This window comes from Rhinoderma darwinii, chromosome 4 (genome assembly GCF_050947455.1).
Source record: "Rhinoderma darwinii isolate aRhiDar2 chromosome 4, aRhiDar2.hap1, whole genome shotgun sequence".
NCBI lineage: Eukaryota > Metazoa > Chordata > Amphibia > Anura > Rhinodermatidae > Rhinoderma > Rhinoderma darwinii.
Genome location: NC_134690.1, coordinates 189,817,173 through 189,832,782, shown reverse-complemented (window position 1 = coordinate 189,832,782; position 15,610 = coordinate 189,817,173). Strand labels below are relative to the sequence as shown.

The 15,610-nt window shown below is 38.0% G+C and overlaps 1 protein-coding gene across 7 annotated transcripts in view; it reads right to left on the bottom strand.

Annotated features, from left to right (window-relative positions):
• The window catches only part of ADGRB3 (adhesion G protein-coupled receptor B3), an 806,266-nt gene that overhangs the window by 26,014 nt on the left and 764,642 nt on the right, over positions 1–15,610 (bottom strand). The window lies entirely within an intron of this gene.

The window sequence follows — 15,610 nt, the reverse complement described above, 5'->3', positions numbered from 1 at the left end:
CGGGAACAGGAGTACAGGAACAACCAGAAACACAAGCGCACAGAAGCTGACAGGATCTCGGGAACAGGAGTACAGGAACAACCACAAACACAAGAGCACAGAAGCAGACAGGATCTTGTGAACAGAAGTATAGGAACAACCACATACACAAGAGCACAGTAGCAGACACGATCTCGCGAACAGGAGTATAGGAATAACCACAAATTCAAGAGTACAGAAGCAGACAGGATCTCGCGAACAGGACTATAGGAGCAACCACAAACACAAGAGCACAGAAGCAAACACGACCTCGCAAACAGGAGTATTGGAACAACCACAAGCACAAGAGCACAGAAGCAGACACGATCTCAGGAACAGGAGTATAGCAACAACCACAAACACAAGAGCACAGAAGCAGACACGATCTCGGAGACAAGAGTATAGGAACAACCACAAACACAAGAGCACAGAAGCAGACAGAATCTCGCGAACAGGAGTACAGGAACAACCACAAACAAAAGAGCACAGAAGAAGACATGATCTTGCAAATAGGAGTATAGGAACAACATCAAACACAAGAGCACAGAAGCAGACAGGATCTTGCGAACAGGAGTATAGGAACAACCACAAACACAAGAGCACAGAAGTAGACAAAATCTCGCGAACAGCAGTACAGGAACAACCACAAACACAAGAGCACAGAAGCAGACAGGATCTCGCGAACAGAAGTATAGGAACAACCACATACACAAAATCACAGAAGCAGACATGATCTCGCAAACAGAAGTATAGGAATAACCACAAACACAAGAGTACAGAACCAGAAACGTTCTTGCGAACAGGAGTATAAGAGCAACCACAAATACAAGAGCACAGAAGCAGACAGGATCTGACGAGCAGGAGTATAGGTACAACCACAAACACAAGAGCACAGATGCAGACAGGATGTCGCGAACAGGAGTACAGGAACAACCACAAACACAAGAGCACAGAAGCAGACAGGATCTTGTGAACAGGAGTATAGGAACAACAACAAACACAAGATCACAGAAGCAGACAGGATCTTGCGAACAGAAGTATAGGAACAACCACATACACAAGAGCACAGTAGCAGACACGATCTCGCGAACAGGAGTATAGGAATAACCACAAGCACAAGAGCACAGAAGCAGACACGATCTCAGGAACAGGAGTATAGCAACAACCACAAACACAAGAGCACAGAAGCAGACGCGATCTCGGAGACAGGAGTATAGGAACAACCACAAACACAAGAGCATAGAAGCAGACAGGATCTTCGGAACAGTAGTATTGGAACAACCACAAACACAAGAGCACAGAAGCAGACATGATCTCGCGAACAGGAGTATAGAAACAACCACAAACATAAGAGCACAGAAGCAGACAGGACCTCACGAACAGGAGTATAGGAACAACCACAAACACAAGAGCACAGAAGCAGACAGGATCTCGGGAACAGGAGTATAGGAACAACCCCAAACACAAGAGCACAGAAGCAGACAGGATCTCGGGAACAGGAGTATAGGAACAACCCCAAACACAAGAGCACAGAAGCAGACAGGATCTCGGGAACAGTAGTATTGGAACAAACACAAGAGCACAGAAGCAGACATGATCTCGCGAACAGGAGTATAGGAACACAGAAGCAGGCGGGATCTCGGGTATAGGAGTACAAAAACATATTCAACATCCTCTATTCAAGAGAACTTTTATATTTTCCATCTTATACTTATCTATGTCGGACATACAAAATATAATATTATCTGTAAATAAACCAATGCCTGGAACTACATTTTTGTAATTAAAGCTACGATTTTTTTTTACCATACAAGTCAAAAGGAAAACTACAACTAATTGTTATGGATTTTCCATCTGGATTTGCAGACAGAAAATCCACTGAATATTACAGTAGCAGCAAAGTGGATATGATTTTAAAAATCTCTCGCACACACTGTAGAAAATTTCCATGCAGAAATTGACTTCAATGGGAAAGAAATTCCACAACAAATAGCAAGTATTTCTCAGAAAAAAATCGCAAGAAGTTCCACTTTAAAATAAAAAAAGTCCAAACTGACCTCCCCTGGCATTCTCATAGCGATGCTTAACTACTCCCCCATCTGGTCCCAGTGCTGTCGGCCTCCTAAGATAATGTTTATTCCTATGTGAGCGTTGAACCCATTTACATGTGCAACAGTCACCTGGGAGAAAACGTCATCCCAGGAGGCCAGCAGAACTGACACCAGCCCTGGGAGGAGTGACACTTTGCTATGGGAGACCAGGTGGAGGACAGTATAGCCTTTTTTCTTCTACCACCTAATCTTGGGACTTCAGCAGCAAATCTGGTTGAAAGCCTGCAAATATGATTTGCTGTGGACCTTTGGCCGGAATTCACTGCGGTATCTGGGTTAGATTTGCTGCAGAGTTTTTCACAGCAAATCAGATCCATGTGAACATACCCTTTAAGAGTCAACTTTTGCAAACTCTCCAGTGTCTATGAATAGTTTTTGTATTCCAGGTTTGTTTTCTTCTGTAGAAGACTCATACATGCCACCTTTATCAAAACAATATGTTAAAAGAGGCATGGGAATGGGTAAATGACCCCTTAGTGTACATGAAACATGTAGAAATAGTTTTTAATCGTTTATTTCTATGCTGAGTTATGATCACCTGAAATCCTGAACAGAGATTTTGATTATAATATTTCCTTTTCTGATCAGGACAAGTGCAGTGTTTTCATAAATACTTTGTGTGGATCCAAATGATTAAATATACTAATGTTTCCACATATAAACATAACTTCCACTTTTCATAGGCTGTAGATATTTTTGTGAGTGGTAATTTCGGTCCACACAAGGCCTCCATGACAACATTGCATTTGATAAATCAGAATCTTAGGCTTTAGTCCTTTAACACCTTCCCTGCCATTGACATATCTCATAGGTCCTAGCAGGAAGGCACTTCAATAGCCAAGGATGTATTTGATACGTACTTACCAATAACAGCTGTAGGTCAGACAAGGAAAGACTTAGGGCTTGTCCACACGCTCCAAAATTGCCGCTTTTTTCCCGCCCGGAACTTTGGCCAGAAAAAACGCAGCAGAATACAGTAGCAGCATAGTGGATGAGAATTCACAAATCACATCCAGCTGCTGCGTAAAATTTCCGAGCCGAAATTGACCTGCGGTGCGTATTTTTCGGATTGAAGTATGTCAACTCCTGCTACGGAAAGTGTCCAGAGTTGCTGTGTTTTTCATAGGAGATATTTCCTAGCATTGGGAAAACACAGCAATCTGCAAACCATTTTCCCGCAGGAAATGGTGCGTTTTTGCCGCAGCGGAAAGCCATTGACTTTAAACGGAATTTCTGCAGAAATTTTATGCAGCAATTCCGTTATGTGTGGACAAGCCCTTAAAGCTGCAATCCAGGGCTTAGTAAGCTGAGTGGAGGGACGCGCTGGCAGCATGCAAAAAACACAATTTTACCACAACCTGTGAACACAGCCGAAGGCTAGATTCGCACGGGCGTTGCCCATCTCGGACCTGAAAAACTGCTGTTTTTCATGTCCAAGGTGCATCCGGGCTTTGCACTTTGGGATGCAATATCAAGCATCCCCATAGACTAGAGTCTGTGGAGGGATGCATGAAGAGTGAAAAAATAGGACATGTCCTATTATATCACGGACCCTTCACACGGTCCTTCGTGAACGGCTCCATTTAATTACATAGGTCCGTGTGACGGCCGTTGTTTTGACGGCCATCACACGGACATATAAACACGTTTGTGTAAGTAAGGATGGAAAATGACATACCTATACTATTTAATTTGCATGCAAAAATTGGTTGGTGCATTCCTGTGGTTTTGGCATTTCTTTAACACACGCACCTGTGAACCTAGATGTGTCGTATTCCTCAACTGCTCTTACAGTTCTTTGCAGAGAATGTTTTTTTTCTGCATAAGTGGTCTGCTTAAGTACGCATTTTAGTCACAAATTTTGATTTTCAGACAATGTTTGCTTATAATAACGGTTTGATTCAACATTTTGTGTAGGTGGTTTTGTGTAGAAATGATTACGTTATATTCGCTGTATGCTCTCAAAAATTCTTACATGTGGTTGCATAGTAGCTGTTTTCCGTGGGCTTTATATATTTTTAACACATTTGTGGATGAAAGCACATGTTCTTGTTGATGTAAATGTGGTATATATCAATTTTGGACACCTTCGTCTATTATTTTTACATAGTTTTTGTGTTCAAACCTGCTTGTCTGTGAGTTTTAGGCACAAATATATGTTTTAATGATTTTTTTTTTCTTTTCAATAATTCCTCTTTGTCACAAAGTGAATGTATACATGGCTCCCAAGAGCCTGTCAAGGCAGTTACAATTGTCAGCTTGTCTTCTTTAAGGACATATATAGGGATGGGGTGCAGTCATTTTTTAAGGTGTTTCATTTCTGTTTTTTAGTTTGTTATGTTTTAAAATTTCCAGCTTGCAAGCAGATTTTTGGTTTCTTCAGTTCTGGTGATTTAATGAAGATAAGTGCATGTAGACACAGGCATAAGTGGTATGTAAAAACACTGCACATATTGAACTTATTTTTACAATGTGTGGTTCATTTAGTATTCTGCTTGGGTCACACTTTTAGTCACAAATATAAATTGTTTATGCATTTTTTATGAAAAATTGCACTTTGACATAAAGTTGCATCATGGTGTGTATAAAGTGCTGAGTGACATTTTAACAATGTTTCAGGTGTCTGCTTTCAGACCACTTAAAGATATAGTGGTTTAGTATGATTCTTTATTTTATTTGTACATGTAAAAAGTGTGAAAATTGTCCTGGCTACCAGAGGTAAAAAATGTCTAAAAAAAAATCCTGCTAGCGAAAGGGCTAATTAAAGCAATTCAATTTCAGTATAGATGTAAAATGCTAAAAAAAAATGTTCATTTGTAATGTACATAAATGTGACATTATATAATTTTCTACTTGGTAACCTTTAAGGAAGGATAAATAAAATGTATGCTCCTTGATATGTTAGCTACCCTACAATATCACAATATGCAAAGTTCCACGCAATGGCTATTGATACACATAGACAATTAAGACATTTGCCAAAAAAAGTGGAGTACAGCAGAATACCTGCTGCTGAACTAAATATCGCTGGCATCCCTGGCCAGAGTGACCAAGCTACAGACCCCTGATGATGAGTATTGAAACGCGTAGGGTCGGTTGTGAATAGGAATTTTTTAGCATAGGGAACACTAGCATTGTTTGTTTACCTTAACACTAGGAGCTTCCGGTGCGGTTATCACGGACTCTAGTGTGAATTAGGGTCAAGACTATTGTTATGCCCATTTTTCAAATGCTGATTCCGTATTGATATTCTTGTTGAACACTGAGCTATAGTAGGTTCACAATTGAATTAGAACTCAGAGTTTATTATTTAATACGTTTTTATACACACGGTGGGGCTTTTTCACAGTGGTGATTGTACCCCTGTTTTTAGAGAGTTATAAATAAATGTTATATTTTACTCATATCACACCAGTGAATCCTTTAAAATTGTTATGTTGTGGGAGCACAATTGAATGTATCTTTGAAATACAGTGAATTGATACACATAGACAATTAAGACATTTGCCCAAAAAAGCAAAAAAAAAGCAGAATATCAAAAATCAGCGAGAATCAAATCACAGCTTGAACCTTTTATCTTCCTCTCCAAAGCCAAGCTACAAATGAAAGTTGCTTTACATTTTTCCTGTAAGCATTAGAGGCACAGTTGTATAGTCTATTCACAGTCTTAATTATGTTCCAACATCTCAATTTTCATTGCATGAGGTTCTTATGCTGGCAGCAAGGATTCAGACATCTCATTGACACCATTTCAGGGTTCGACATGTGTTTGTCCTCTGACTTTTTAAGCAATGAACACAGTCCATCATGTCAGGAAACTGTTATATTCATCTAACACTAATACATGTCAGAGGCGCTGCTACACGTTCTGGTTTTCAACCCAATCACCAGAACATACATTGTATTACTAGTATTAGGGACATTTGCGTGTTTACAAACAAACATAAAGCAGCTCGTAACGTACAAGTTTTTCTTTATAGGACATTAGATACTGATCCAAAAGTGTCCATGTAGCCTCAGATTACTCATATACTACTCCTGCAACCTATTTTAATGTTGGTCACATTAAAAGTAAATGCACTTTGAAAAGAAATGTAGGAAAGATAAATATTAAAAGCGTTTTCCCATAAGGGACATTTATGACAAATCCACAGGATAAGTCATAAATGTCAGATAGATGCGGGTCCCACCTCTGGGACTTGCACCTATCTCTAGAACAGTGCCCCCTAAACCCCGTTCTAGCTTTTTGTGCCCATGCTGCCTCCCGGCCAATTCCTGGTTATATGGTCGGGAGTTACGAAAACAGTATAGTTGCTGAGCTACGCTGTTTCCGTAACTCCCATAGTAGTTAATAGCAGTTAGAGAAGCAGCGTAGCAAACGAGCTACGCTGTTCCGTAACTAATATTCAGTTCTATGGGACTTACGGAAACAGCATAGCTCAGCGAGTTACGCTGTTATGGTAACTCACGACCATACAACCTTTTTCATGGTCGGAATTCACCTGATTCAGCCACAAAACACAGAGAGGCAGAACGGGGTTTAGAGGGCCCCGTTCTAGAGATAAGTGCGGTTCCCTGAGGTGGAACCCACATCTATCTGATATTTATGACATATACTGTGGATATGCAATTTAAGAAAGGAACTGCAGCACTCAAGATAATCCCATGAAGTGTATTTGATTTATTCATCAAGCATAAAAACACTTGCAACGTTTCAACCCATGAATGGGTCTTTATCATGCTTGATATAGACCCATTCATGGGTTGAAACATTGCAATTGTTTTTATGCTTGGTGAATAAATCAAATTCACTTCATTGGATTATCTTGAGTGCTGCAGTTCCTTTTTTCGATTGCATATTGATTGTCTCCCTTGGGCCTGGGATTCTTTACTGTTTGCACCACCCATGTTTGGGGAGTTGTCCTTTCCCACAAAAATTATTTTTTTTTGGCTGTTTTCTTGAATATATCCTATGGATATGTCATAAATGTCTCTCATGGGAAAACCCCTTTAAGTCCTAGTTCTATGTTACTTTGCACTCTAGTCTATGAAATGAATGAATGAATAAATGCATACAAATTAATTCTATAAATTGCATCCTATTTATACAGAGCAGCTCTTATGGGCAAACATCGAAACTAATAATGCACACTTATAGCCCAGGCCCAGTTATAGGTACCGTGGGAGTCATTTAAAAATATATTGGAAAAAGATAGTATCTTATTTTCTTATATTTAATGTCATGATTTTATTACCTTGTCATTGAATATGTTAATGTTACGTCATGTTATTTTACATGATGCAATTATCCTAGCAATAGCTGACTCCCCAAATTCTTACGGCTACGAGATGGATGTTCACACAATTTTAACTGCTGCACGTGATGCAGCACAAACAATTTAGTTCAGATATAATATTTGACTACTAACACAGTATGGCAGGTACAAGATGGAGAATGATCATGTTACATGTTACAAATCTATGATAAGAATGATATTCATTGATAGACTTTGTACACCTTTGAAAACTTTTTTTTAATTAAAAATTATTTTTACTTTTTGAGATATAGATGCTTTGTATTCTGTATACAGAGCAGCTGTATCTAGCGCTAAAACCTATATCCGTCAGGTCAGTGGCACTGATGGGTACACTGTCAGCAGGTCCTGCGTGTGAACTTAGATGTGATCGATGACAGTTCTATCTTGCGTGTCAGAGACACGCAGTACCCGCTAAAACTAAACCCGTCAGTGCCGCTGACCTGATGGATTCAGCTGTATCTAGCGCTGAAACCTGTATCTGTCAAGTCAGCGACACTGATGGGTTCATTGTCAGCTGGTCCTGCGTGTGTACTTAGATGTGATCGATGACAGGTTGATCCTGCATGTCAGAGACATGCAGTACCCGCTAATACTACACCCGTTAGTGCCGCTGACCTGACGGATTCAAGTCTCAGCGCTTGATACAGCTGCTCTGTATGCAGGATACAAAGCAGCTGTACCTCAAAAAGTAACAATAATTTTTAATAAATCGTAATTAGAAAGTTGCACCAAACACACTGATACACATTTTTATTAAAACCAAAAACTTTTCAAAGGTGTACATAGCCTCTAAGTCTGAACAATCAATGTTGTTAATCATTTTGAACATTTATGGCTCATGCACATGGCAAAGCTGTGTGTACAGAACCTGTAAGGCAGTGCATTGCGGCCGTTGAGCTCCCTATTACGTAGCCACACGGCCTCCATGTGCTGCCAGATAGGTTCTTCTGGGTGTCATATGTACTGATATATCCTCCTAGAAACAATGCTTCTAAGGCAGAATACCTCCATACATGCAACATCTGATGGAGCTTGCAACAAAAGTGTATGGGGCTATATTGTTCCTCTGTATGCCTCCGATTTCAAATGGTGACATGCAGAGTTTGTTTCTTTCATGTTCTATTGAATGACATATTATGGAGGTATTTTCCAATAGAATCAATGTGATATGTAATACTGTGGTAGGTACTGGTAGGTACTGCATCACATCATTATCATGAATGGGTATATATATAAAAGTTGGTTTAGCTATATTAGCCATTTTTTTACGTCATTTGATTATGGCAGACTAATGAAATTGTAGAACTGCATAGGATTAATCATATTTGTACACTGCAGAACAATGCCAGTATAAAAGTGCCCTTACTAATAAGTCTATGCAGCATTAGACATGTATGTCTACCTTCAATTTGTTTCTATACGTGAAGTTCTATAAATAAAAGATCTTTAGGTTGCTTTTCCTCCCTCAATGTAAAACTGCCTCCTGTTTAGGATTAAGAAAAAAAAAAATGTCTGCTAGGAAGTCTATTCATCTAAATAAGTCTGAATGTTCTTATAATACAGGTATGTCATGTGTACTAGGGAATGAGTAATATCAGAATCTTTATATAACCCTTCATATTGTTTCCTGCATATTCATTACGCCAGATGAGGCTGTACTGTATTATTTGTTCAAATATCCGCAGTGCATTCTGCAATCGCCATCTTCCACATGCAGCACTGAAGCAAGAACGTCAGACTCGGGAACCTTAGCAACCGTTGCCATAGCGAACATTCTCTTATAGTGTATACTGCAGCTCTATAAAATGATCCACAGTGATTATTCATTGTTCACTCTTGGCATTTGTAACTTGTTATTTTCTTCAATGTTACTGTGCATTGTTTTGTATCTCTACTGATTTACACCATTTATTTTACCAGTATAAAAGTATAATCTGTCTATCTATCTATCTATCTATCTATCTATCTATCTATCTATCTATCTATCTATCTATCTATCTATCTATCTATCTATCTATCTATCTATCTATCTATCTATCCATCTATCTATCCATCTATCTATATATCTATCTATCTATCTAATATCTATCTATCTATCTATCTATCTATCTATCTATCTATCTATCTATCTATCTATCTATCTATCTATCTATCTATCTATCTATCTATCTATCTATCTCTATCATCTATCATCTATCTATCTAAAAAAATAATACATATATATATTCTGCATTGTATACTTCTTGTTGTATTTAGCAGCCAACTGTACTTTTCAGTGCAGATGTCCAGTGTATTCCTTTTTACATACATTTGCCTATTAAAATCTATGGACACATTGCACATACATCAGGAAATTTTTCTGAAATATTCGGTAACAAAACACTACTGACATTATGTGAGCCCATCCTTAGCTTGCCCACTTAGGCTCTGTTCACACTAGCAAAAAGAAACTCAGACTGCTGGGGTAGTGGTGAGTAGTGGTGTGTTTACCGCTGTATACACACACAATGCTACCCCAGCAGCCTGATAAAGGGTGAAATACCCAAAATGTTGCTATTCTTTAAGCTGTATTAAATTTGCCAGCAGTGACTCGTGGTTCTGAGTATAAAAGTGTGAAAATATAATCACTTGAAGCATACCCTACACCTGGAGTGCTGTTACTGCTCATGACTTCTATCTATAATGGAAGCATTGATGCTGTGATGAATCCATTTTCCAATGGATCCAAACTGACACTGATGGATCTTATTAACTTTAATGGGGTCCATTTGGCTTCTCTTAGATATTTGAGGGCAGAAATATCGCTGCAGACTGTGCTACTCTTGCTATAAAAAATAATGGAATTGCAAACGGAACCCTTAATGGATGCTCTTAAAGCACGTATGAACAGAGCCTTAGAGTCCTAAACTGACACACTATCCACACCATAAACGTTAGATCACTTGGAGTCTAACTATATACATGAATAGTCACTCTCCGGTAAAGTCAATGGAATATATGGAAACAGATAAGGAAGTCTAAGTGATCACTTTATCAGGAACAGGGACTGTTGTCTTGAAGATATACCATAAGTCTTTTAAAGTGACGCTAGTAGCAACATTTGCTGCTCAAATTTTTAAAAGGCAATTTTTTATAATTTTTCCATTTTTAATAGGCAATGCGAGATGTAGCGTCATATAGGATAGTCCAGTTGCTGAGGTAACCGTACAATGCCCAAATACATTCCTGGAAAATCTCTGCACGAACAGCTTCAAGTGCTTGACGGTTGCCTTGGTGAACATATCTTCATGTCTGGGGCTGTAGCTCCCTTTCACAATTGCAAATTTTGGTGAAAGAAGTGGTTACAAGATTGTGACAGTGTCACTTTTAAGCTAGTTTAAGTTATCTAAACTTTTTTTGGTCAAGTCATAAAATACAAATGACTGGTCATAAATACCGCCTTATAAAAATAGTTAATATATAATTTAGAAAATGTGAAACCATTTCTATTTTCTCTACTTTTTACCTATGTATAGTATTTTTATTATTCATCGTGACTCACAAATGAAATCTGTAAGAAGCCATTTTAAACTTTAAAGGTCAACATAGCCATCTTTGAGTTCAGTGCAATCCTCTTTTTATTTTTTTTATTCATCAATTAAATTTTTGTTCATGTTGTCAGTAAAATACAAAATAAAAAATAATAGGATATCTATGGTGATAACTAGAAATCTCATGAGGGAAAACTAAAACATTTATGAAGATTCCTGTGACTGTTGTGGATAGATATGGAGACGTTTCATGTTAGCATTAGTGTACTTACACATGTTTTATAAAAATAAAAAAGGAGGAGAATGAACCTACAGTATCAAAATACTCAAAATAGAGGATGCCATTTTCATATCACTACACAAGACTACACCACATCCTTAGTTGAACACTCTGGGAAATTTGGTCTGCCTAATACAGAACCTTAGAGGTTGGGCATGGCACCAGGATTCTATGTTAGGTGTTCTTCGAATCTCTATGTCAAGTACCGTCCCCTCCAGCCCTGCACTAGACACAGTGCATTAATTTTGACTGCATTATTCCTTTAATAGGCGTGGTAACAGTATTGCATTATAAGCTATATTGTTTCATATAGATTCTATGCCGAGAAAACACATGACATACTCACAAATTTGTATATATATCCAATATTATGGAATCAGGCATCAATCACTAAATATTTTTAAGTATAGCTACTTTGAAAATACTTTTTGTACTGTATCTAGAATATAAATCATAATTACAAACCATTTTAATTTGTCATCAGATGAATCAATATAAAATATAAGAATGTAGGATAGGATTATTTTTTTCTATATTTTCAATTGCATTACTGCTATATTTAGAGCCTCCTATTTGTAAGTATAATTAATATAGCAGTTATGCTATTTAAAATAATAAATATATATAATAAATATTGGCAAAAACATTCCTTATGAAATATGCTACTAGTGCACGTTCATTTATACAGGACACAAGTGATTTCCTTGTAAAATTATGTAAGGCTCGACCACCCGAAGGGGCCATTTTGGCCTCTTTTGATGTGGTCAGCCTTTATACATCTATTAATCATGATCATGGAATTCTTTCCATAAAACATGCATTCGAGAGTTCTGACTTCTCTCCCTTGTTTTGTGAGTTTGTACTTGCATTACTACAGATTGTTCTTACTTGCAATTATTTTCTTTTTGTAGACAAGTTTTATTTACAGTTGCGTGGCATGGCCATGGGATCTAACGTTGCACCTACCTATGCAAATGTTATTGTAACCATGCTTGAGGAGATGTTTGTCTGTGTCCCACCACTTCTGCAAAGTTTTATGGTGGTGGCGATACATAGACGACATCTTCCTCATCTGGTGTGGCCCACTTGATGAATTACTGGAATTTCACCAATTTCTTAACTCATTGAATGCTGATGTCTCATTCACTTTATCACAGATATATGATTCATTAAAATTTTTGGATGTTCTTGTTAGGGTATGTTGATGCGCTAGACTTAAAATGTCTCAAAATACGGAGCTGTCTTCAAGGGAAAACAGCGCCTGATTTTCAGACGTTTTTTGTACCACTCGCGATTTTCGCTGCGTTATTTGCTCCATTTTTTACAGCCGTTTTTGGAGCTTTTTTCAATAGAGTCTATGGAAAACGGCTCCAAAAACGTCCCAAGAAGTGTCCTGCACTTCTTTTTTAGCAGCCCTTTTTTACACGTAAAAAATGCAGCGAAAAATGCTCCGTCGGAACAGAACGCCGTTTTCCCATCTGCTTCCGATTTTTCGGCTGTTTTTCGGGCGTTTATGGCCCGAAAAACTTCCGAAAATATGCCGTGTGAACATACCCTTACCTTACAGGATGGTAATTTTCATATGGATATTTATAAAACAAAAGTACTGATACTAATACATTCCACTATATGATAGTTGCCATCCTAAAAATATTATTAAGTCCCTTCCATATAGCCAAATGCTTAGGGCTAAATGAATTATAGACTCATGGAGATGGCACTAAATACCATGAAAAATTATTTTCTACAAAGAGGTTTCCAAATCATTGATGCACACAAACAAAAAATTCAAGCAAGTTCAGAGGGATCAGACATTAATCAACAACAGAAAACACACACCTAAAGTAGAATTCCATTGATTTCTACCTACAATCAGGTTAGTGGGACTATTTCAAGGGTCATAAACAAACATTGGCTGATTATATCAGTAATAGCTTCACATCTATTGAGGAGCTACAAGCCGATCCATTAATGTCATATAGACTTTCAACAAACTTCCGAGATAAGTTGGTTACAACAGATGTGGGTCCATTCCTGAAACAGGGTACACAGACCTACATCAGGCCACAAAAAATGGGGAGTTTCCCCTGTCTTAACTCCTTAGTGACCACCAATATGCCTTTTCACGGCAGTCACTAAGGGGCCTTAGGCTAGGCCGTCGCCTTTTCACGGCGGCCCAGTCAAAGTCCTGCATGGGTGTCCCGTGCAGGCTGGAGCCGGGGCTCAGCTTTCTGATGACAGCCAGGCTCCTGCTCCAAGGGCCGTCCATCGGCGGACCACAAATGCAATTGCAGGCCTCCAATGGGGTGCCATGGCAGCCGGGGGTCTGATAAAAGCCCCCAGGTCTACCCTGGGCATATGCCTATTAGGACATGCCAGAGGCACGTCCTAATAGATTGCCTATCAGTTTTACACTAAGTATACCAAAAACATTATAGCAGCGATCCAAAGTTTGCATAGTAAATTCCCCTAGTAGGACTAATAAAATAAGTAATAATTGATTAATAAAAACTACAGCAAAAAATAAATACATTTATTTTGTAAAAGTGTAAAAAATAATTAAAAGTAGACATATATGGTATCATCGAAACCGTATTGACCCAAACAATATATTAATATGGCATTCAAACCACAAGGTAAACACCATAAAAAACCCCTGCAAAAAACAATGGTGAAATTGCTATTTTTTTTCCATTGCCCCCCAAAAAAGTCATAATAAAAGTTAATCAATAAGTTCCATGTACCCCAAAACAGTACCAATCAAAACTACGTCTTGTACCACAAAAAACAAGCCCTCATATCAATACATTGACGGAAAAATAAAAAAATTACGGCTCTTGGAACGTGACGATGTAAAAACAAATAATATGTTTGCCTATACATATGTGGTATCGTCGTAATCGTACCGACCCATAGAATAAAGGTAATGTGTTATTTATTCCGCACATGGAATGGCGTGAATTTAAAACGCATAGAACAATGTTGGAATTCCAGGGTTTTTCTCTATTCTCCCCCAAAAAAGTTAATAATAGTTCATCAAAATTGTACCCCAAAATTATGCCATTAAAAAGTATAACTAATCCCGCAAAAAACAAGTCCTCATACAGCTATGTCGATGGAAAAATAAAAAGTTATAGCTCTTTGAATGCGACTATAGTAAAACGGAAAAAAAAATAGCTTGGTCATTAGGGCCTAAAATAGGCTGGTCACTAAGGGGTTAATTGCATAAATACTTACAGAAGTGTAGCTCGTTCATTCATCCGAGAACAAAAAAAGAGTTTAAAATTAGGCATTTTCTTACATGTAAGTCTGAATGGGTTACCTATATTCTTTGGTGCCCCTGTGATTTACTTTATGTTGGTGAGACAACCTGTGATTTCCAAACAAGATTAAATAATGACAGGTATACCGTTAGAAAGAAAAGGTCAGACCTTCCAGTGTCCAAACATTTTGTTGAAGCTGAACATGTAGAAAGAGATCTCAAATGTATGACTATCGATCACATTCCCTTGTCCAGAAGGGGTGGTGATCGGTTATTTAATTTAAAGCAACGAGAATTAGAGTGGATCTACCGATTGGAAACCCTAAAACCACAAGGTTTCAATGTTGATTTCACTATCGCTAAGGGCATGTGATAATTGGGCTTGCCCTCTGTCCATTTTATGTCCTGGTCCTTCCTCACTGTAATTTTGTGAAATATGTGATTAATTGTTGTATGTATGTAACAATTGTCTTTTTGTTTATATTACAGATAATCTTAGGAGAAGAGACGCTATTCATGAACCAATCTGGACTTATTCACAGTTATCTAAACATATATGTATATATTGTTTGTGTATAGGGATACAAATTTGAACGATTGAGTCTAGTGGCCTCTTTATTTCTCTTATTTTTTATTTTTACTTCTCAGTTGGGGCTTGCTGGTATATTTAAGTGGAGGTTAATTTAATTATATTACATTCCTATGAAAAATTCTTGCATCAAAATTATGCACCTCAGAATATGTATAGGAGCTGATCGGTAGCGTTGTACCCCTTGGTGGTAAGGAGTACGCCACAGGTTGTACACCCAAAAGTGAAGTACACCCTGGTCAAACTTTCCCCTCCCATATGACTTCTGTTTTACATAAAGGTGGACAGAGTCTATTGGGGTCACATGAAATAGGGGTTGTCCTAGGGGATAGCGTATGTGGATCTCTGTGCAATATACTTCTGTGTAGTCAAATCAATTTATTCTGCCCACTGTATCTTTAAGAATATTTATTCTATGTCCCATATATTTTTATTTACCAGCTTAAATATTCCTTTGTTTATTGCTTACAATATAGATATAAGGTTGCCCTATATCTGAGCC